The sequence below is a fragment of the Acipenser ruthenus genome, chromosome 11 (assembly GCF_902713425.1).
Source record: "Acipenser ruthenus chromosome 11, fAciRut3.2 maternal haplotype, whole genome shotgun sequence".
Taxonomy (NCBI): domain Eukaryota; kingdom Metazoa; phylum Chordata; class Actinopteri; order Acipenseriformes; family Acipenseridae; genus Acipenser; species Acipenser ruthenus.
The window spans coordinates 26,172,279-26,196,637 of NC_081199.1; the positions used below are offsets into that span (position 1 = coordinate 26,172,279).

The 24,359-nt window shown below is 38.4% G+C and overlaps 1 protein-coding gene across 3 annotated transcripts in view; it reads right to left on the reverse strand.

Annotated features, from left to right (window-relative positions):
* LOC117426139 (mitogen-activated protein kinase kinase kinase 13-like) overlaps window positions 1-23,275 on the reverse strand; it is a 43,972-nt gene extending 20,697 nt beyond the window's left edge. The window contains exons 1-2 of one of the 3 annotated variants that reach the window (XM_059033512.1): window positions 23,100-23,275; window positions 8,135-8,288 (exon numbers count right to left, since the gene is read on the reverse strand). The gene's annotated coding sequence lies outside the window, so the exon portion shown is untranslated. Of the gene's footprint in view, window positions 1-4,796; window positions 4,913-8,134; window positions 8,289-23,099 lie in introns of those variants that run through there. The other 2 variants (XM_034043470.3, XM_034043469.3) reach the window with 2 other exon arrangements.
* Between the last annotated feature and the right edge of the window lie 1,084 nt (window positions 23,276-24,359).

A 24,359-nucleotide genomic window follows, 5' to 3' on the forward strand; every position in this document is an offset into this window, starting at 1 on the left:
TGTAGACTTTTGTGCTTTGTTGCTTTGTCTGTCAAAACGTGTTCGAGAGATCACAATGAGATAAAAAAACATAATCGGTGCACAGAAATATATATTTTTTGTAACTTTACAACAGATGTGCAATACGTTGTTGAACAATATGCTTTAGTAAATTTAATTGTACGTTATTGCAATGTGCCAATACAAGTCTAACCATTTGGGAACTGCTGTGTTTTATTAAAATCATTTTTAAACTATTTTGTAGATTATTTGATATGTGTTACACACACGGTGCATTTAAATCAATGTTGGTTTTATTGCGCAGGCAGATTCAGGTCACTCATCATGGTAATTTTTTCCTCATAACTCTCAGATAGGGTTGTCAACAGGCTCCAGAATCTCGGGACACTAAGGCAGGTCAGGTTTCTTAACTCACCTCTCTAAACTGCAATGTATTCGACATGTAAAGAGAGTGTGAATAGCTTGAGCAGTTTAGTAAATGTATTTAATTGTTTAATTGTGGTGGTGATTCTATCCGGAGAGCGTCGTAACAACGATAAATCGTATTGCTTGAATTTTTTTATACAGTAAACAATAGCTATCAAAATAGCGCAACACGATTATTATAGATACCTTTGCACTCACCTGCACTCTTTCATTTAACCTTGTAGCAGCAGGTAAAGTTTATATTTGTTTAATATTTCTTGCATCACACAGTCCAGCCCAGTATTGGTCTGATTGATGGAAATGATCCTCGCAGACAGGTGTGTGCTTTTGGTAACAATTAAGTAAAACAATTCAATTCATTTAGCGACAGTTCGCACAATTCACACTCACTTTACTGAATCCATTGCAGTTTCGAGAGGTGAGTTACAAAACCTGACTTTCCTTAAAGTGTCCCGAGATTCTGGAGCCTGTTGGCAACCCTACCCTCAGATCAGGTGACACAGGCTGAAACGTCATTAAAGAAAATAGTGGGTTATGGCAAAGATGCAGCTCTCCTTTCTTGTAAAGGTAAAGTAAACGGTTCAGTATTTTGACATTTCTGTTGTGGGGAGAGGGGGCTAGTGGTAAATTGTGTAAGTTTCAAACTGAAATCTTATTCAGGGATATATTTCCATTCGGTAATAAAAACACTATTAACTAAAAGGCTCAAAACTATAGACTGTGCACATCCCTTGTTAATAGCTGCCAGTCTGTTTTTCATTCAACAGTTTCCTTCAGTTTTCTTGACCAGTTTTTGTAGATTCAGTATTCGGACAAATCTTTTTAGATGGATTTGGTATTCGGCCGAATCCCAAAAACTTGGATTCAGTGCATCCCTACTTGTATATGCTACCCTTGGGTGATATTGTTTGTAGACATGAGATATATTTTCATTGCTATGCTGATGATACTCAATTACATTTCTCTCTGAAACCGGGCGATACCTCAGCTGAAAATATTCTGACCCTGTCTTGCCGACATTAATTGCTGACAAGTAATGGATGTCATTATTTTTTTAATGTTAAACAGATAAAACAGATGATACTTTTGAGACCATAGAAGCAAATAAAGAAGATGAATCCATCAAATTTCTCTTTTTGATAGTTTCTTTTGATAGTTGAAGACAGAAATTAGAAATTTGAATGTCATTTTTGATCCAGATCTTTCATTCAAGCCACACATTAAGAATTTCAGTAAAGTGGGGTCCCGAGTGGCACATCTGGTAAAGGCGCTCCGCATGGAGTGCAGGATGCGCCCTATAGCCTGAAGGTTGCCGGTTCGAGTCCAGGCTATTCCACTGCCGACCGTGGACAGGAGCTCCCAGGGGGCGGCGCACAATTGGCCGAGCGCCGTGGGGGGGTATACCTTTTGTCACTGCTTTTTAGACAAAGATTAGAAACACATTTTTATCATTTATATGGATGTAATATGGGGTATTTATTCATCAAATCTTTTACTATTTCTCAGTTGTTTTGGATACTATTCATTATTTTGTTATTTTTATCTGTAAAGCTCTTTGAGGTGATTCATTGTGAAAGGCGCTATATAAGGAAAAAATAAATAAATAATTGATTGATTGACAGACCCAGATTGGCACTAATCTTGAACTAACTAATGTTCCTTCAATGTTTCCAAAAAAGATTCACTGGAATACTGCATCTAGTACATCCATGTGCCATCTTGAGGTTAACCTATCAGAGAAGAAGACTGCCCCAGAAGAATCCCCCCAGAAGACTCCCCCAACACAATCAAGATTCAGGAGCTCGCAGTGTTCTCTTTAAGAGTTTGAATCCTCTGCTTGAACCAGACTTCAGAGTACCGCGAGGGTATGTGTGCGAGGAAAATGATGTTGCACATGTTATTTTGTGGTTTTCTATATATAGCAGAACCTAAAACTTGGCATATTTCCCCTAATCTAGTGCTCAGTCACATACAATAGCATCACTCCATACAGATCTGCTGCCACTTCTCACTCTTTGGAAGCTAGACTCAGCTGGTGCCCCTGACCATGACCGTTTCCATTTTTATTTGCATCTCTTGTAATTGAAGAATGATGGCTTTCAAAAGAAGTCTGACTTCATACTATATACCCAGACCTTGACAGAACACAACAGAATACAATACAAAATAATTTAAACTGATGCACAATGAAAACGCAGCAGTCTAAGTTTTACATCAATAGCTGATTGAGCACACACATAATGTTATTTACATTTTAAATAGTGAGCAGATATGTTTGTTGATTCTTTGAGTAGTATTGTTCCTTGGGATAGCAAAATACCGAGCTCAAGTCATGGGATTTAATAAAAAACACCAGGTACACTTGAGTAATGATAATCGCCTGGTTGCTATCAGCATGATTAAAGGCGGCCTGTCTGTGAGAGAAGTTGCCCACATAATTAGATGTTCTGCTTCAACAATCAGCAGACTAGTCCAGAGAAACCAGGAAACCAGCTCTGTGAGGGACAGGCCATGTCCTGGAAGGCACAGGGTCACTACACCAGCCCAAGACCATTATGCTGACTGTTGTATTGTTCAAGCCAACCGGTGGGGCGGTGGAAGTGTGATGATGTTTTTCCGTTCCTGCAAGCCAATCCGGAAGTGTCGATTTTCCAGCAGGACAATGCAAGACCGGACAGTGCTAGGATTACAATTGCATGACTTCAAGAAAACAATGTCGAGGTCTTGCCATGGCCATCTTTTTCTCCTGACCTGAGCTCAATAGCACATCTGTGGGACCAAATCGCCAGTGCCATCCACGAGACAATCGCAACCAGCCAGCCTTCGCCAGCCGGCTGCAGCTGCACAGGAAGAGTGGTGGAATATCCCACAGCAGTCCATCCAGAGGCTGATGCTGCCAGGATTGTGTTAATGCTCAGGGATGTCATACCCGATACTAACTTTGTAATGTTTTCATTTTGACAGTGTGTCACGTTTCACACTGAAAACTTATGATTTTTTGATCGGAATTTTTGTTCACATTTTCTGTGATTTTGATTAGATATTTATGTTTAAAATATTTGATTAAATTAGACCGGAGTGTTGGTTTATTTTGTGCATCAGTATATATACTGGTGGTGGTGGGGAGCTACACATTGAAACCAATATATTTACATATTTAAAAGGAATTACAAATGTCACACACAGCATATGTACAGTATTTTAGTTCCAGGGTAAGGTGTCAAGGATAAGGCGATATAAAATCAGCCATTTTCAGAGGTAATAATGAGATACATCAGTCAAATAGAGTGACAGCTGAGCTGAGCTGAGCTCCCCTCCCCCCAAATAAATGAACACAACATTAAAGGAAAAATCTTGGAGCAGCACTAAACAGGAATAGTGGGATCTGACATCTTGTCAACTATTCCTGTAACAATTCAGAAAAAAAAATTATATATCATTTATATCTTATATAAAAGAAAAGGCAAAATGTGTGGTGTGAATCATTACAGTACATACAGGGTCACACACGGCAAGACAGACCACCATTCTGCTTAAGGCTATCTGAAAGAACATCATAATTACCATAAGCACAATAGACAATACAACAGAGCATGACACAGAACAGTGAAACCCAAAATAAACAACAGCAGAGACCACACAGCCTATACTTTTTTTTCATCCTCTAAAGAAAATAAAATATGGCAATGCTACTTACAGTAAAGCAGAAATGATCGCTTGGCTACAATGAAAAAAAAACTGCAAATACAACCCCCCCCCCCCCCCCCCCCCCAGCTCAACATTAGCGCAGAGTTCATTGTAACCGATTATTAAGGATTACAAAGGATACCTACTCCTCTGATTTCAGTGCAGAGTGCTGAACATTAAGCAATGCAAATATGTGGTTAAGTAGTGTTCACCCTGCCTCAATGATTTCAGGAATACATTTTTAGTCAAATCACCACAGACATTTATTTTTCAGCTGATCCGCATTCGACATCCGATGTGCACCAAAGCAGAGATGCTCCGAGCAATCCAAGCACGGTTATGTAAGCCAGGCTTAGTACCTGTGCAACAATGCAGGCGTACTGATGAATAAGGGCCTTATTTGGATATGCCAAAGGAGGGGAGAGTAGAGAAGAGTGGGGAAAAAAAAATACAGTGGAGATTGACAAAAAAGCATTAACCTTTCCGCTTTTTATAAAAGTGCCTCGACAACTGCTGCTTCCTGAAACCAGTGAAAAAAAACAAAACAAAAACAACCTCTGCTCAGATCATACATAACCTACCTACCTACCACCTGTCCTTCATCAAAGTACAGACCACCTATCAAAATACAGCATCCACAATCAAGAAATTCAACAAGATGAAATGGCCGGTTGGTTACTTACAGCTGAGAGAGGTCTGATGCATGATCTTCCTCCAGCACAGTGTATTGAGAAAATAACACAGAAGGAGAAACAGAAGGAGGAGGAGGAGGGATAGGGGGCGGGGGAGAGGAGATGGAAGGACGATGCAGAATTCAGAGGAAATTCCACCCACACACCAACCTCGCTGCAAAGGAGGTTGCTGACGTCACGGTTTCATGAATGAACTGGACTGTTTAAGGATTCAGCCCCTGCCCTGACAGCTCTGGTGTGTGTAGTGTGCAGAGTGGAGGAGGGGGAGGTGATAGAGCAGTAAGGGATGGGGGGGGGGGGGGGGGGGGGGACGGACGGACACAGACAATGGGCTTGTGGTACCAGCAGGCTACCTTCCTACACAATGCCAGTGGTCACAAGAGTTCAATGGAGAGCATGTGATGGAGAGAAGGATAGGCAGAAGCAGCAACAGGGTTCAATGTGAAGCACTGGTAAAATCAAATTTTTCTTACCTATTATTAGTTAGCAGCATTTTATTTAACCACTCCCCCCCCCCCCCCCCCCAGCTAAATGAAGAATAATGACTAAGATTACATTTAATGAGTAGGTTCTAATTATCGAAGTGATCCAAGATTGAATGTATGATGCGATTGTCTTTTAGAATGATGTTATTTTTATTATTATTATTATTATTTGTTTATTTAGCAGACGCCTTTATCCAAGGCGACTTACAAGGGATGTGAAATTACTGCTGTCTGTTTGTGGTCATCTTGCCAGGACACTCTTGTAAAAGAGGCCTCGGTCTGAAAGGGTTTTTTCCCTGGTTAAAGAATGAATAATTAAAATAAATACATAAAATATAACTAAAAGTTGCTGTTGCTAATCCCTTCCTGTGCTGTAGTACAAACTATTTCCAATGGTCAAGCAGCAATCAGATCAGTTTATCTATAGCATGGCATTTGAAATATTTTCATATCCTGAATTTATGTGAAAAAAATAAAGCACCCAAAAGCATCCCCAAAAGTTTAAGGTGTACTGCAGATTTCTTCCATAAAAGAAAGAGTCAGGAATCGCTAATCACCCAAAGTGTAACAATGATGACGGCAATGGCAGAAGAGTATATCTACTCAGTCAAGAAAACACTCAATTCGCAGAAACAACTTGTAAATACCATTCAAAAGACGCGGTGGTTAGCATACATGACGTGAAGTGAAGCATAATTTAACTGATGTAGTACAGTGCCTGTGTGTGTGTCTGCATGTGTGTCTTGCTGCCTGTGTGTGTGCATGCGAGTGGAGGACCAAACAACGCCAATGCCCCCTGCCCAAAATTGCAAAAAAAAGAATTACAGTAGAAAAACATTTGTCACTGAATTTATAGAAACAATACCTAAATTCAGCATTACTGAGTGTGTGAATGAGACTGTACCATGTGAAACCGCAGCACATTTTGAAGTGTTATAATAGGAATTCACCTGCCAACCGTAGTTTGAGCAGCTGTCTTGCCCATCGGAACTGAACTTGACTTGCAACAGTGTGACCTATTAATCCAGTCAAAGTTAGCCCAATCAAGTCCAGACAATTTTTGTATTAAAATTTCTCATTACAAGGATTTACCTATTCATTATTAATTTATGTATCCATCATGTGTCTTGTATAAACCTAACCATTATGGTGAAGAAAAAATCTAAAACAAAACTCATTATTTGACCATCTTCATGTACATGCAAATCCATTTAACTAGTAACCATTTCTAAACTTGACATTTTATCACCAATAGATAATATTAATAGAAACGCGAGTCCTTGTCTGTTAAGCTAAAGTTTCTGTTAACTTGGACACATTTATTTACCCAATAAGGGAGAGGCCCACAGCTTACAGGTATAATATCCAAAATAACACCAGTAATTAACAGTGGGTTCAGATTACATCATTGCTCTTTTCAGAAATGTTGAGAACCTATTGCTACAGCTACATGGAATGCTGAAAAATTAAATTGTTAACACTCTATGTTGCGATCTACAGACAGCAGATCTAAATTTTCGTTTTCTGGTGAATGGTTCAAAAGAATTCATCTAGGTCACTATATATGATGAAAGTACACAATGAGAAAGCATGAGCCCTACTTTTCATTTATAACTTTGTCATAAAAATATTAGCTTTACTACTGTATGGAGCCGTACTGTATGTATGCATGTAAGGAGAGAACCTTTCAAAATAACTGGTCTATTTCTCGCTGTCTAAATGTTACTTTGGTTTTATTTCCAACTTTATAATAAATTAAATATTGATCTGGTTTGCAATTTACTGGGAGGACCTTCAAATTTAAAAGAACCCTTTGCGGTCCATTTATTAATCGTGCGTCAGGCACGCCAGGTCTAATTAATTTTCACACGCGCAGTTAATTTTATACGCGCTGTTTAAAAGTATTTTTTTTCACAGTCAAACGGGTTTAAATGGCCCTGCATATCAACAAAGCACACACTAGGCATCTCCAGCCCCTCCCCAGCCTTTTGTTTGCTATAGCGTTCAGCTGTGTAAGAAATAAATAATAATAATAATAATAGTCGTACATACCGATCGATCATCTCCAGATCACTCGTTTTATCACCAAACTCCTCAATAATGCGATCCAAGTCATTATTTTATTACTATAACATCTGAAAAAAGCTCTGCAAATGTCCATGATAGTCTCAGTGCGCTGACGCACTTAGCCAGCTTGTTTATTATGGACGCCCATTATCTGATACCTGATACCATGTATGACTATTCATGAAATACGCCTTTTTTTTTTTTTTTTTTTTTTTTTCCGACTTGTCTCGGCTCCTGTCGCTACCACTCGGCAATTGAATGGTTTTCTTGGCTTTTTCCGGAGAAAAAACGACTAAACACCCGTTTATTGCGTTGCTATAATGATGTCGGACCCAGTCCGACAAAGGACCTGTGAGGAATAATTGCAATGTCGGACCCAGTCCGACAATGGACCGCAAAGGGTTAAAACGGGATGACTAATTATTTGCCCAAAGATCTGTGACGTACATTAAAAGCAACTGTGGAATAGCATGCTGTCCTCTCTGACTAACTAGACAGGAGCTCGAGGGACGTCTTGGTTGCCAGAAGGGAAGCCAGCAGGTTTAGATGTGAGCAGTGCTCATCAATAAACGTTTCAATTAAATAAGGTCATTTTTATCAAATAAGGAGATGGAAATAAAATGAACCCCCATCAATACAGTCTCAACTCCGACAGACACTTTTTTACAGCATTGGAATAGAATACGGATTACCAACGCATTCAAAATAAAGTAACTTGTTCTGTCAGCTCCAAGGCGTACATTAAACTCTATGATAATCAATTAGCGATTACTACACCTTAGAAGCCTGTCATGGTTCAGCACCTCTGCCTTTTTATTTAGTCCTGTGTGCAGTTCCAATACCTTCCGGCTGGCAGACAGGCAGACAGGCAGGCTTGCCTACCTCTCTCTCTCCTAATCCAAATCAGCAACCGCCTTTCTCTTGTCTTCACCTGTTAGGGAAAGGGTCAGAGTCTGAGGTCTGACACTGATCACGAGGCAGAAAGAGGGACAAACCCTAATCAGTGTCCTGTGACTGCTATAAATCAAATGGGATTGGGCCCTTTCAGTGGAGAGATAAGGAAGCCCTCTCCTTGGAAGGGTGACGCAATGCAGCAGGTGGCAGGGAGGATGAGGGAGAAACTACACTTTTATTATTGCATAAAAAAGGGATCCCAGATTTTTTTCTAAAGAAATAAATCCTGATGCAAATTTGTAAAACAGTTCCTTAGATTATGGCCTTCGTAAGTCTTACTAAATCACAAGTGTAGAACATAAATAAGTCATCATGCTCTTTACTCATACCACTCATAAACATGTTATGGAATGTCAGTACCAAGTTGGGTCAGAATTATAGCAGTTATGTGTCTAAACATGTAAGGGTGATGTATAATGTATGAACAGGTACCTCCACAATACCTGTCGTTTGGGATGTTCATGCCTGCAAGGGATAACTGGAAATAAATTGGCTAAAAATGTTACACATTACTAAAACATTAATGCACATTCAACATGACTGAGAATGTCCACGAGATTACAACAGTTTGGAACCATTTGGGCAAAAGGTGTAAATGAGAACAGAGGAAAACTGAAGACTTGGGCATTGAACTGAGTTTTGAATCTGGAAGATAAGTAAAAGATAAGAGTACTGTCATGATTGTGAAAATGGTAGCAGAAATACAAGGAGCAGTTGGATGCTCCTTGCAGACCACAAAGACAACCATCACCACCCCCACTGATGTCTCCACATTCCCTCTGCCATCAGACCCTGAACAGATGGACCCAGATTCTAAACCAAAAAGAGCTTCTGCATTGTAATAGAGCCAGGAAATTGGGCTGGAACAGATGCCTCCGTAACACTGAAAGGAAACCGATTTGACAAGCATGCCACATGTCTGGAAAGGAAATATCGAATCTCAGCTCCGAGGCTGATGAACCACTTAACAGCACGCTGCAACTCCAATCACAGACTGCATTCTCTTATTTCCAACAGGTCACCGTTCTGACTCTCACACAATTATATCACCACCTTCCGGTCCAACATGTATGTTAAAACTGTTACTGTAATGATAAAGGCAGAAACACCGGCATGTGTTTAAATAATGTATCTTTTGTAAGTATTTCTTTTCCACTAATGTCCAGGGAACAGCTGGTCCTTGTCCTTTTCTTTTTAAACAATGGCTTTTAATTTATACTCATTTTATTTTCAGTTTTAAAATCTAATCTATCCAGCTGATGTTGTACAAGTGTCTAAGATTTCACCTTTAGCAAGAAACGGTCATTGTTTATATAACAAAATCAATCAATCAATCAATCAATCAATCTTTATTTTCTATAGCGCCTTTCATAGTGGACCACCATCACAAAGCGCTTTACAAGATGCAGTAACACCAAAATCCATAATACTTTAAATACAGAGAAGTGCATAATACATGATACACAGTAAAAAACAATGCCAAACGCATAATACATGATATAATAACATGATTCATGAAATAGTAGCAACAACACAGCAGCTAATAGCAGATATCAGTCTTAAAGAGTATGGAAAGCAAGAGAGAACAAGGGGGTCTTGAGAATTGATTTAAAGCGAGCGACGGTGGGAGTGTCACGCACCAAAGGCTGGGACAGAGTTCCAAAGAGTTGGAGCCATGAAGCTAAACGAGCGTTCTCCAAGTGGGGTGCACTTTTGCTTGGGGATAACAAGCAGGCCAGAGTCGGAGGACCTCAGATTTGCGGGCAGGGACATGGTGGGTCAGCAGGTTGAGGAGGTACTCGGGACCTGTGTGATGAAGGGCATTGTAGGTGAGCAGGAGAGTGCACACCACTACGTAATTTATATTGCTGATATTTGCTGTATATTGCTAATTATTTACTGTGTAAGGAACTCATACCTCAATCTTTCAGAACATGTTCTTTTTGCAAACTACTAGCATGTCATGCTAGAAAACCTCACAGTCTGGTTTGCCATAACCGGTCATACAGTACACCCCACATATTTATACAGGGGTCAGAACAGACAGTGGTCTTTAACACAGGTTAAACTGTATCTCCGGTAGATCCCTGTGATTAAATTACTAATTCTGTATTATATGCATGCACTGTCGACACACTGGCTTGCTGGGCAAGTCGGTACTATTAATGAACATTCGGGTGAGGGTGAGGGGGGTGGGGGCTCTCAATCAATCAGGAACCCCTTACTAGCACGGAGCCGATCACAAAAGTAAAATAAAAATAAAGAGCTGAAAACTTGCAAGACCAGAATAATAACAAAGATTCAGAGGGAAAGAAAGATAGCAATGGGTGGTACAAAAGAAAACAATGCGACTCTCAGGAACAGTACAATCAAAATCCACCTGCCAGAAATGGCCATTCACTTAGTTTAGTTTACCAGGCTATAAATGTCTGTTATAAAAACAAACAGCCGTGCAGCTCCCAGTAGGGGAAAAAAAAAAGACTTCCAATAAAGATGTACAATGTTAGCCGCCAGGTGTTGTAGTTGGTTTATCTAGATAGTAACTCTCACTGCTCATAGCCAATACTGCAGCTCAGTACTAACAAGAGAAATTGACAATTAGCATTGATTACTAATCACAAAGCTGGCCTTGACATCTTACATTTGGGGGTAGGTATGAGGAAAGCCAATTATCAAACATTTTAAAACATTTCAATTTAATTCCAATATGCCTTGTGCATCTCACTATGAGGACGATGTCCATTTGTAATCTTTATTTTAAATCAGTGTAAATGAATCAGATATCTGCGTGGATCTGTTCTTGTGTTTAACAGCCTGTTCTAGGAAGTATGATTCAACAGAACACATGTTTATTTTCAAAGCTGACCTTCGAGGATGACTGACTCTAAAAACAAACACTCTAGATTGTGCTTAATGTGGTAAAATCCCCAATTCTAAATAAACAGGCAATTTAATGCACAAATCTATTCTCCAGTGTTTAATAAATTCCCAATTTTAATGGATGAAAGCAATTGAAAATCAGAAGTTAACCAGTTGAATTAAAATGGATACTTTCAATAGTATCTAATCAAGATCCAGATACAGTAGCAGCTGCAGAACCTGCTGGAGGGGCCGTAATTCTAAGCAGGGACGTGAATGTCATCTGCTCCCCCACATATGTTTGAATGTTTTAAAATCGAATTACGTAAATGTACAAAATCAATAATGGTGCTCAGCCACAGTTCACAGGTCATGATGGCAACAGCATAATACAACATGATCCTTGTGATGGTGCAGACTCGAATCTGTGGGACTCGAATCCACAACCACGCACCATATAGAAAATACATTTTAATGCAGGAGGATGTATGATTCTGTTGTCAGAACAATCTGCTTACAAGGCTGGTTCATACGATGTCTGGTGCAATTGTGGCATACAGAAGTCTACATGAGTTTTCTGTGCGTCACTGACTGCACATCTACCTGTTAGATCAGTCTCTCAATAGTGCCTTGAGGAATGCTGCTCCCTGGTGGTAGAAGGGTTGGTCCTTATATTGACTCACAATGTTGAGCACACTGGGCATGGTACTGATCAAAGAATCTCATTGTGAGTTTTTCATACCAAAAAAAAGATGGTCTGTCATACACAGTATAAAGTGTTTCAGTACCCACCTCACATGGTGTTTGGTACACAACAAAATATTGAGGACAAGAATGTTCCTTTTACCTCATTAAAGGTACTGTGCAAAGAAAAAAAGTCTGGCTTGTTTGTTATTGCAGCACCGGTCTGCTTTCGGCTTATCATTCATAGTCCAAAGGTCAGCTAATGGCTTGCATGTGATCTAATCGTGCTAAACGGCAAACCAGGAAAATCTGATATGTGAGAGAGAGAGAGAGAGAGAGAGAAACTGAGGAATTCCCCACCTAATAAAAAGAAACCAATAAACGAAAACCTAAATACACAACACTTTGATGTTCTTGTTACAATTAATTTCACCTGCTGTATAAACCATAAAGATAATGGGGTTGGGGGGGAACCCCTAATTCAATTTGATGTATCAACATGTTTATTAAGTGTAGTGGTTCTCAAGTGGCCACTGGAATGTAAAATGAAGGGAAGTAGTAGGAGGAATCAGAATGCAAGCTCAAACCATGACAACAGCAACACAATGAACTGAATGGAAGTCTCACAGCCATTACTCGAGCAAAGTTAACTGCAATGTTTCTTAGGAGCGGGCTACTGGGGAGTTACTTGGGGCCACACACAAAATCTTTCAGGTAGCCGCATTTGAGAAACAGTGTCAGCCTGAGCAAGAAAACATTATTTTTTCACATGAAGATCATCCATCTGATCAGAGACCAAAATAGAAACGATCACAGATTACCTCTGTCTTCCCATTTATGCTGCAGAGAAAATCTAGACGAGGGAAAACTGGTGAAAACTGGCCGACCATAGAGCTCAAGTGGAGCAGTAACTGGGCAGGAGGCTGTGGTACTGTGTCAAGTTTAATCCCCAGTTATTGTACAGCGGGTCAAATACGTGACAATTGAAACACACTTACTGTAAGATACATAGAACACATAAATGTGATTTATCTGTAGGGTATTAATACCAGGACTCAAAGATACAGAGTGTCTGCAACCTACCATGCTTCAAGAAAAAAAAAAAAGAAAAAAAATTAAACCACTTTTCAGATAACTCAAGCTCAAGTGGATCCAGTTGCGGTTGATGGAACTAATATATTGAAGGTTGTTACAAAGTCTTTCCACAAAAAGCACAATTAACTGATGCAAGTCACTGACACATGGATTTGAACACCCCCCCTGGAATGAGACTTTCTAGATATCAAGGAGGTGGAGGTGGGGGTTAGGGGTAGTATTTTGATGTCTACTTTGGGATCATGAGAGCAATGCAGATCTACTGCAGCATGCAGAATTAACCAAAAAATGCAAAGCAGCAACATATCGTCCTTAGCTGTGCACGTCTAAGTACACCTTTTCATGCTGCAAGATGGATAAAACAAAAGGAGAGCATACAGTATGTTTAGGGACCGTGTAAAAGTCATCTAAAGGATTTGTCCACAAAGACATTCTAGGGGGTGTTCAATAAGTTTCACTTAATTGCATTTGGCAAGGGAGAATTATTTTAATTCAGTCTCTTTAATTTAGCTGTATTATAAAAAACAGCTTGCAAGAAGCAGTGAGAGAAAAAAAGCTTATACTAAGTACTGTATGGAGAAAGTCGCAATTAATGGGCGCAAAACATGATTTAGCGTTAGTATTTTTAGCCAGATCTCATTATTGTCCAACGCTATGTAGTATTATTATTATTAGTTTATTTATCCAAGGTGACTTACAGGTGTTACAGGGCAAATATAGCTTGTTGGGCTCCACACTGCCTTCTTGAGGGGGAAACTTTCAGAAGCACTTTTGCTTTTATTTTATTTTTATAGATGCTACATGAATCATAATCATCTATTTAGGTCTGGCACCTGTTTTGGTCTGGTATTAATACAGTAGCCTATCATTATTATTATTATTATTATTTATTTCTTAGCAGACGCCCTTATCCAGGGCGACTTACAATTGTTACAAGATATCACATTATTACATTATTATTTAATTTTATTTTTACACATTATTTTTTACATACAATTACCCATTTATACAGTTGGGTTTTTACTGGAGCAATCTAGGTAAAGTACCTTGCTCAAGGATACAGCAGCAGTGTCCCCTACCAGGGATTGAACCCACGACCCTCCGGTCAAGAGTCCAGAGTCCTAACCACTACTTTGGAAAAGTAATGACTCTGCAAAACAGGAGAGGCTACAGTATCTCATGACTCGGATAACGTTTTGTGGGGTAGAGCAGTGTACAGTGTCACAGGAAACTATAGTGCGGATTAATCATAATAGGTGTTCTGCCTTTTTAATCTACATTTGTAACCAAAGATGCTTCCAAACCTCATATATACCCTGGAGACGTCTTCTTTTAATGTGCGTTAGAGCGGTTCAGACTGTGAACCTGCCAAGCACTTGGATCATACACACTGTGATGTGCTGAGGTTTTAAACAGGTATCTGAAAGCTTCATTGAGGCCACAGAGGTTCTTTAAGTTTCTGAGTTTTATAATTCACTGCAGAGTGATTTATGCATCTTCACAATAAATCCCACCCAGGCAAATCTATATGAAACTAACTAAAACAAAAGTCAATTAAAGCTACTTTCTATTGAATCCAAAGTTTTGTTTTGACAGATTTTTGTCTATTTGATTTTGATGTACACCTCAAATCAATTTAACTGATCTTACTAATTAAGAGAATTAACAAGCAAGACTAAATACTATTCAAATTCCTTCAATCTCCTGAATTACACTGTGAAAAATTACTTAAGCAGGGTAACTGGATTACTTACATTTAGAATATCTATTAAAATTATAGTGCTAAGGATTATTAGAACAAAGGCAAAAACATACAAAGAAACAATGCAACAATCATATGCTAGATACTAGCCTATGGCTTTGGCTCACATTCTGTATGTAAAATACAACAGCAGTACTCTTCAACTGGACTCTGTTGTAAATGGCACTTGCAGAAATTCCCATGACAATAGAATCCTTTCAGATTTGTCACTCTAACAGCTCACTACTAGCTTAAATTCTTCCTACTGCTTTGTTGATACCTGCACATACAATATACAGAAACCTGCTTACCTCTGAGAAGTGGGTCACAATGTCAGATGCCTGAATGTCATCTAAAAAGTTATCCCCTAAAGCAAAGCAAGTGAACACAGCTGGTCACAGTCAGTGCTCAAGCGCAGCTGCAATCTCTCCTACTCTGCACCCTAACCCCTGATGACTGGACTGGATGTAAACCACACTGCCGGGGCTCAATTTCAGGTGCTCATTATTATTTCAAAAGCATCGGAACATCAACACTCACAGCTCACGTGTCCCTAAATTAATTAGAAACTGTTGCTGTTGCTGCTTAACAGTGCTTACTGTGGACCACTGTCACACATGGACAACTTTCCAAGAAGGACTGGTGCATGTACTGTAAAACGTGAGGGTCCTACATCTTTGCTGCCCTTGCAAAAGCTGTATAACACCAATTACCACATTATTGTGAATGTATGCACCTACATTTGAGTGCATGCTTATGCTCCAATATAGAATGTGCTGTTGTGCAGGAGAGTTTAAGCTTATACTCACAATAACACAGTGCCCAATTCCTTTGTATGCAGTACCAAACATAATAGAATTACACACACCACCGCCAAAGGCTTTATTTCTTGCTCCTTATTTAGAACTCAATGTTGGCAATTACATCATCATTTATTATGAAATGGTTTTGCGGGCTGGTCGAGCCGCAGGCCTTGCGAATCCAGTTCTCAGACGATTGAAGCTCTGACCACCGAATATTTCTCATCTTTCACTCATGCACATTAATCTGATTTACATGAGATGCTGCAGGCTCTGGTTTTTATAGGGCTTTAGCCAGTTTGAAAGTTGTCCTATCTATGTCGCTTTGCAAGCTCTAATGATGCAGCCCTAATCGACTGTTTGCTCAGTACTGCATTGTGTGAGGTACAGTAAGCTGGGCAACCTGCTGCATGCTGTAAACCTGGTGGCATGCAGTCTTCTGTTCCGAGCCAGGCTAAACTTTGGATACGAAGTGCAAAGTGACTAATAGTTTAAAATCTTATTATCTTAACTAGCTCAAGTGCCTTTTCCACTGCCCCCTTCCGAATGTTTAGTTCAATTAAATTTCTAAGGTTATTTACAACTATGCTGGAAAGTGCCCCTTTAAAGAGTAAATGTATAGACTGAATGTGTTAACTGGACTACCTCTGTCCAGCACAGAAAGCACAGTTTATATGTGGATGTTGATTTTTGTTTAAAAAACCAAAGAGAAGCTGCTACCATGCAAGGGTGACTGCCTCCTGCTGTCTGACGCAGTGAGGTGACAGCAATGCTTTCTGCCACACAGCAGGGTGCTAGGGCCCATCAGCAACAGAACAGAATTAGAAATAGCTGAAAATCTACAGTAACTCACCTTAGTACCAACAAACCTGGAAGACAGCTTTTAAAATGGAGGCGGGTGTACAGGTACGTATGTTTACTTTAAAGATTTACTTTAATGAAGACTATTTGCTTGAGTTCCTTGTTAAGCATCTCAATGGGTCTGAAATCAAGAACGGTTTGAGAAGTAAAGGATGACAAGACACTTCATACCATTTTGATCATGACATATTGCTACTCAACATATAATCACAAAATGCCATCCACATGCAGTTTGAACATTTTAGTTTACTTTCCTGTTGTATTGCTGAAGATTATATGAATGAGCATTAAATGTATTTGTGTTTCTTTATGAAGTACTTTTGAGGTTTAGTACTTTGGTTAGCTCCTTAGGATGAGTAGTACATGAAATGACAGTTCTATCCTTACTTCAACTCAGGAATGTCAGCCCTCTAATGTCAGCAGCCTGATACTAGAATTCAAATAACTGTTTTTGTAAATGAGAAAAATGAGTATTATTGGCCTGGAGAATGATACCACACTGACAAAGAATGAATAAAAACTGAATCTCATATAACTTGCCTTTTGCCACATTAAATCATTTACATAATTCATTAAAACACACCTCAAGTTTAACTTTTAAAAGTCATCTTAGGGTAAAATAAATACATAAATAAATAAAACCTTATTTTACATGCATCCTGTGTTTCAGTTCACGAGGTTACACTTTGAATCAACTGATCTGTGGCGGGCATGTATAGAAAATTAACAACCTGTGAAGTACCTTATGAGATTGTGAGTTTGAGTTTCCAACTTTCAGTCAGTCATTCCAACTAACATGACTTATAAATAAAATGTATAAAGTGAAAGTCAAGATTACACACATTTCAGCTAGAGCCTTATCATTGAGTGTTTCTGAAATTATGGGTGATATTGCAATTAAATTAGATGTTTACAGTAGTACACAGCAGTCCCACTCCGTAAAAGATTGTTATTAGGGTCACTCAGAATACCAATAAAAAACACTACTTAATGTAATGATAAACAATAGTTTGCCCTACAGAAATATAAAACAAAATGAAAATATGTATATATAAAAATGTACAGACTTAATAAACCCAACAGAGCCTATGTTTCAACACACCAACTAACCCAAGATCAAACTTTTTTGAACAACTAAAGCCTTTGGGAACAACACCCGACTGCTGAATCAATCTCATTACTCAGAGTCCTTCTGTCTGTGTGTCAAGTACTGTTGTAAATGTACTTAAACAAAATCACAGATCAACTATAACATTTCCTGGTTTATTTACTGGGCGGTCACAGTTACATTTAATAAGTGATAATTGTTAAGTGTTAAGGGTGTTTGCTAACATTTCAATTTTAAATGTTAGCCATACACAGACTGAGACATGTAAAAAGAATCAAGCAGTTATGAGGCACAAAGGGAGTGAAATATACTGTATCATATACCGTTGTACTGATTTTTGATGAAATTGGACAAACTGTTTAGATTATTGGTTTATGAAGTCTTGAGATTTACAGCATAAACAAAAAAAATGTGCAATGAAAACCAACAACTTTGAAATTACAGCACATCATAACAAATGCAAGGAGCCACACCGCCTTTTAAGTAACGTCACTGTGTGGTAGAGATTTTAAGCTTAAACGTGTACAGTACATGCTTTAGTTTACTCCAACTAAACACTTAGCCACTCACTAAACCCAGAAATATCAGCCACTAAATTAATTCAGCATGTTATTCATTTGCTTTGTTGTTAGTTGTAATTGTTTATTTAAAAAAAAAAAAATACTGTATATTTTTGCATAATACTGTAAATGGAATAAATGTTGGAATGAATGTTAGTTTTATTTTTATTTTTTTTTATTGCGTGACAAGGTCCCTATATTCATAAACGTGGAAGCCTTTCATTTGAAAAAACAAAGCAAATAGTACTCAACTTGAGCTAATCACCAGTGAGCGAAAGACTGGCCCCAGCCCAATGGTGTTGGGAGCAGGGGTGTGTGTGTGTAATAAATTGACAATCAAAAAATGCACAGCTAAAGAGAACTGATCAACTAAAATCACTTTCCACTTTGCAAGCACTGCTGACGGAAACACAATCACCATTTGAACAAAAACAGCGCTGCAGTATTTGATGTCACCTTCTCACATTTCAAAACTGCTCGCTCACAAAACAAAATCTGGACAAGACTGAGAAGTGCAGTTCTGGGATTCTTGCTCCACCAGACTCTTCAAGGAGAAGCTTTCACTTCAATGGTACTATAAGCCCCAATCATGTCTTGTTATACGTCAGCATCACAATGTCAAGGCCCCCCCCCTGCATTTAAAGTGGTTTACTCAGCGTCTAATTTGACTTTTCACAATAGACACTCATTGCATTTGAATTATATTAATAACTTGCACAAGGCAGAAAAAAAAATTGTTATGACTTGTCATTGATTGTTGGGGGTTAGGATGGCAGAATAGCTGGACAGGGAATTACTCACACCCTCGCAGGCAGTGTTCAGGTTAATTGGTCAGAGCATGTGTTTAGCTGAGCTTTCTTAACACACATTTGTTTCGTAAAAGATTTGCTGCTCTGAAAGAAGCCACTGTACAATGCTGAGTAGTTGATTTTTTTTTCCCCCTGTAGCAACACTGACTTTGATCTCACTGTTCCTATCTTTTCATCTATCGATAAGAACCTGAAAGTTGTTCTACACTGTGACAGGAACTATAGTGGACCCTCAGGTACTGGCAATTTAAACTGACTTGCTGGCTTGGAACTAAGAGCATACTTCTGCTTCTCCATTCTGTCAATTACCCTACGCACTGCACAGGAACCTGAACTAGACCTGTAGTAGTATTTTAATAGATCTCTTCTTTTATTTTTATTTAGATACTGAGCAGTTTAAAACACACCTGTATCATGTCTTAACTCCAAGTACATCAGGTAAACCAGAGAGCAACCATTAACCTGTCGCCCTGCAACACTCTGCCCCTAGTGGATATAGGACATACCATATTTTTCCTATGTGGTACTGTATTTCCTATTATTAATTATTTCTTAGCAGACGCCCTTATCCAGGGCGACTTACAATTGTTACAAGATATCACATTCTTTTTACATACAATTACCCATTTATACAGTTGGGTTTTTACTGGAGCAATCTAGGTAAAGTACCTTACTCAAGGGTACAGCAGCAATGTCCTCCACCTGGGATTGAACCCACAACCCTCCGGTCAAGAGTCCAAAGCCCTAACCACTACTCCACACTGCTGCACTCTATTTAGAGGTAAAGTGTTGCAGGGGGACAGGTTGACTTAGACTTATGAGTTTTAAAAAGTCACCAAGATGTGATGGATCTAAACGAGAAGAATACCTTTAAGATAACTGCTAGTTTTACCCTATACCAAGTTGACATTTAACCAGACCTTTTAATTCAACATAAAGATTGTGTATACATTTATCAGGATTGCCAGTGCACTGTGCAGTTTTGTTTTTCTCTCTACAGTATATACTATATATTACATATCTTCTGTACAAGGGTATCAATTCTGTCACCTGTTAAGAGTCCCACACAGCCTTTGAAGAAAGAAAATGCGACCTTGTGCAAAGCTGCAATAAACACGAATCACCTTACTGTAGTAGTAAGGTAGCACTGTATCTGTTTACTATTGTAAATCTTTTTTTTTTTTTTTAAATGAGAAAAGAGAGGACTGTCCCAGTACACTGGAAATGTGGATAACATACTTGTAGCCAGTGCTAATCAGTGCTACCTGTTTTGGAGGTTCAATTTTGAAGTAGACTTCTTGGAGTATACAAGCTCAATGTAATATATACACCCCTCTAAATTGTTTGCAGTTAACAAAATCATTTCATACATTTAACCTGTCGTGCACTTCCATCCACTATACTTTTTTTTTTTTTTTTTAGGAGACGTGCGTTTTCATCTTAAAACATTATATCTGGTTCTATACTAGGCTAAAGAAAAATGCTTTGACCCCAAAGACGCAGGTGAAATGACCAGGAAGTGAAACAGTAATAGACTTCCTGAAAACAAGTCAATCAAACCGAGCGCTTTCTTTAACCTTGTGCCAGATATCATTTTAAAAATAAAAATCCATGTTGGCTATAATGTGTTTCGCTCAAAACTGTACATCTGAGACAACGGTATAGCAAGTGAAATGTCTACTTAATGTGTAATATGGCCTACCAATGCTAAATCTTTAACTAGAAGCACATTTCAATAAATTATCGTCATACTCCAAATGTAGCTTTGACATAGTAGAAACATCTAGCTCTCTGGCATATTAAAAGCACAAGTGAATATCTACAATAAAACACGTTTTTGTTGTGCTAACTCTGGGCTAACCCCTACTGCAGTAGAGACGCTATTATGACTTAAATAAAATTGTTCATATGTTTAAAAATAAATAAATAAATACAAATAAGACCTCAGATGGCCCAGGTTTAACACTTTAATACCTTTGTTATTCAGTTGTTTTAATAACGGTTTACTGTCTGTCAGAGACAGTTCATAACCAAGTAGTGTTATTTACAATGTCCAACCTTAGACAATCAGAAGCTTTTGTTATTTTCTTTTTACAACCCTCTGGCTGCCATTACCGCACTGCAGATACCATCACACACCTAATACGTTATTTGTGTTTGGTTTTAGTTTCTTCTATTTAAAAGCTGAGGCGAGAATTTCTAAAGACCAGCTATTTAACCAAACAAACACTCCACCTTATTTACAGTAGCTCTGCGGTTCCTCAGCCTAGTTTTCCATTACTCGACTCCCCAGAGTGCTGACAGAGCTCCATCCTATCAAGCTAACTGCTGCATTCCTCCACTGATGGTGCTCAAACGTCTTGTGCGCTCGGTCGAAAATAGTACCGAATCACTGTTCTTTGGAACATCCCCAGGATGCGCACAAGAATGTTCTGGTGTTTTTATTAGTGGGGCTTGCAAAGCAAGAGTCCCCACTTTAAATCTTCGACATACTTCTTCTTATTATTCTTTGGCACGCTACTCCTCTTACATCGTTTAAGCTACAAACGCCGTTCAAACTTTAAAACGTGTAGACCGGTCTGGAATAATGTGCTTGTATACAACTTTTTGATATATTTTATACTTTTTAAACTATTAAGCTTTTTGTCCATCTTCATTCACTTTAATGGGACTTTTTTCAACATTCTAAAGCTCCCCATTGTTTAAAAACTCCCAGACTTCCAGCATTCTATTTACTGTAAACGATGTAACTTTTGACACAAATCAGCTACTTTGACCACTTTCCCAACAAGTAAGACAAAAAGTTAGAGCACATGGAATCTTCCTCTACTTCTCTGCTATTCAAATCTGAAATCTCTGAAATCAAAACATAAATAACTTTTACCAATCAAGAGGTACAGCTGTTTTAGTAAGCGCATCAACTAAATTTTCTCTAACTTTTTGTAAACAACTGAAATTTTGACCACTTTCCCAACAAGTTAGACAACTACTTAGAGGAAATGAAATCTTCCTCTACTTCTCAGCTATTCAGATATGAAATCAAAACAAGAATGGCATCTACCAATCAAGAGGTACAGCTGTTTTAGTAAACGCATCAACTTCTTTCAGTAGGCTACTTCCCACTGTTGAATTAACTGTCATAGAACTTTGAGAAATTTCAAATTCTAGCACATTCTAAGCATGAGACAATTAGTAAACAATGACTTTTGACACAAATCAGCTACTTTGACCACTTTCCCAATAAAGCAAGCCCCGCAACTTTACTTGTCAAGTTACCATCTAGTTATTATTATTATTATTATTATTATTATTATTATTATGTAAATTAATTAATTAAAATGTCAAACATTTACAGGACTCTTTCCTTATTTTCTTTTGACAGATAAAAAGTGAAATATGGAGGCTAGTGATTTTGGGTAGACACCCATCCGTGTCTAACCATGAATTATTAACAAATGATTATCGAAACGAAAAGACGGAGCACTGTATTAGTTCAAAATAACAGAAAACGTTATATTTCAATAATTTGTATTGACTTATTTTTGCCCCGCAATTAAAGATGCATCACATTTCTCTCACGTTGTGGCAAGAAGGTTAAAATAAGGCGTGTGTCCCAAACCCAACTACCTGCGCTGTACACAAACTGGACTGTCAGCAAAGTATGTTTTCTACTGGAGTGCAGAGGTGGTTAAACTATGGAAGAATTATTTAGATTTGGTGTAAACTGTATTTTACAATGCACTACAGGCTTTAAAAGATATTATTAACACAACATCGAAACTTTCTCTTAGCTTAGTTTAAATCTACAAACTCGCTAAGTTTGAACATTCTCTACAATATATATATATAAACACAGTCGGAAACTGAAACGCAGTAAGGCTGAATGTTTGTTATTCTGAGCTATATTTGTTTTTTTCAAACACATAATTAAATCCATTGACAGTGTAATCTCAGTCAGGCGCCTACTAAACAAGATTGTTGGTGTCCACTCGACTCGGCTCCACCTAACCCTTCAATAATTTCTAACTAAATAATTATTAAAGCATTTCCGATCTAAAAACATCTAAACCCCTTATTTTAAATTCCGCCAAACATTTAGCCATGTACCGTCTGACAGTGTGCTGTAATGCACCATATAAACAAATGCAGTCACGCACGTATAAACCAAGCTTAAAGGGACACGTCGACTAAAAACAAAGACAGTCGTCATAATGCCCACATGGAAGAACACTGAATGAACAAAATAATAAAGTAATTTCAAATGCCGGTACCTTTTTAAAGACAATAAAACCCCGCTTTTTTCTTTCTCTCCAACTCCGTCTCCGTGTTTGCTGACTGTCTCGTGAGCTGCAACGTCACTTCCTCATTCATTGCCATTCTCTACACCTGTGTAAACTCACACAAGCCGAGCACCTGACGAGCTGTCAGTGTTTGTTCTCTCTGTCGTCTGTATTTAAAACATGTTACCCAAGGAAACGAAATAATCTAATAACCATCGCTTAAGACAGTTCCTGTTATACCCTTCCTCCATCACCCGTCTTGTCGCTACTAACTGGTCCGTTTGATACAGAAACAGTCATTTTAATTCATTACTTTGCAGTAAACGTCATAGGTATTTTGTAAGTTACTGCCCGCTGCCCTACATATTTTACTGATGTGTTCTGTAGTATACAAGTTTACAAAGTTGAGTATAAAATAGCAAAATACGGTGAAGCATAACTCTGGAAAACCTCATATGCATAGCTAGGTGTTAATCATGGTATAGACAGAAAATGCATTGTAGAAGCTATAAGGGTAACTTACAAACTAATTTGCTAACTACAGTAACTATCTCTTTTAGAGGTCAAACAAAGATCCCGATCTGGGTCTGGAAAATCAAAATGATGAAGCTATTATGAAATAGATATAATGAAGGTTACAGTCAGATATTTGATAGTGTCAGAAAAAAATATGCAAACCACATCACCGGCTTCTTGTGAGCATTAGGATGTGCTTTGTTTAAGAGGATCAACATTTCAGTGCTTGTGTTGTACTAAATGTCAGTGAGATTGCTGCTGCATTGAGGTTTATTTTCCAGGGCATGTGAAACAGTTATTTTCTTTCAGTACCAATCGAACTTATCTAAGGAGTTAAGCTCTGTGTAGTAACCACACTAAGATGTAGGATGAATGTGAGCAGGAGTTAAGCTCTGTGTAGTAACTACAGTCTCTGTTTGAACATCAGAAGCTCCTGTCTACTGAGCACCTTCTATCAGCCCTCTATTAAAGTGTGTCAGCTCTGCTGCTTTGTCCATTGTGAATAAACTGACAAGCAAAAGTGTGCTTTTATATATACTGTAGATTAGGTCCAGGATTCATTTTTCATTGCAACTGATTCATGAGAGCTCATTTACACTATAGTTTACATTCACACTCCTGTACTGTAGGAATGGGAATATTGGGTGCTGTAATACAATTTGCTATATATATAGTCATTTATAATAATTAAAGTTTGTCCAAAAACAAAAACTCCTGCAAATAATATTATTCCTA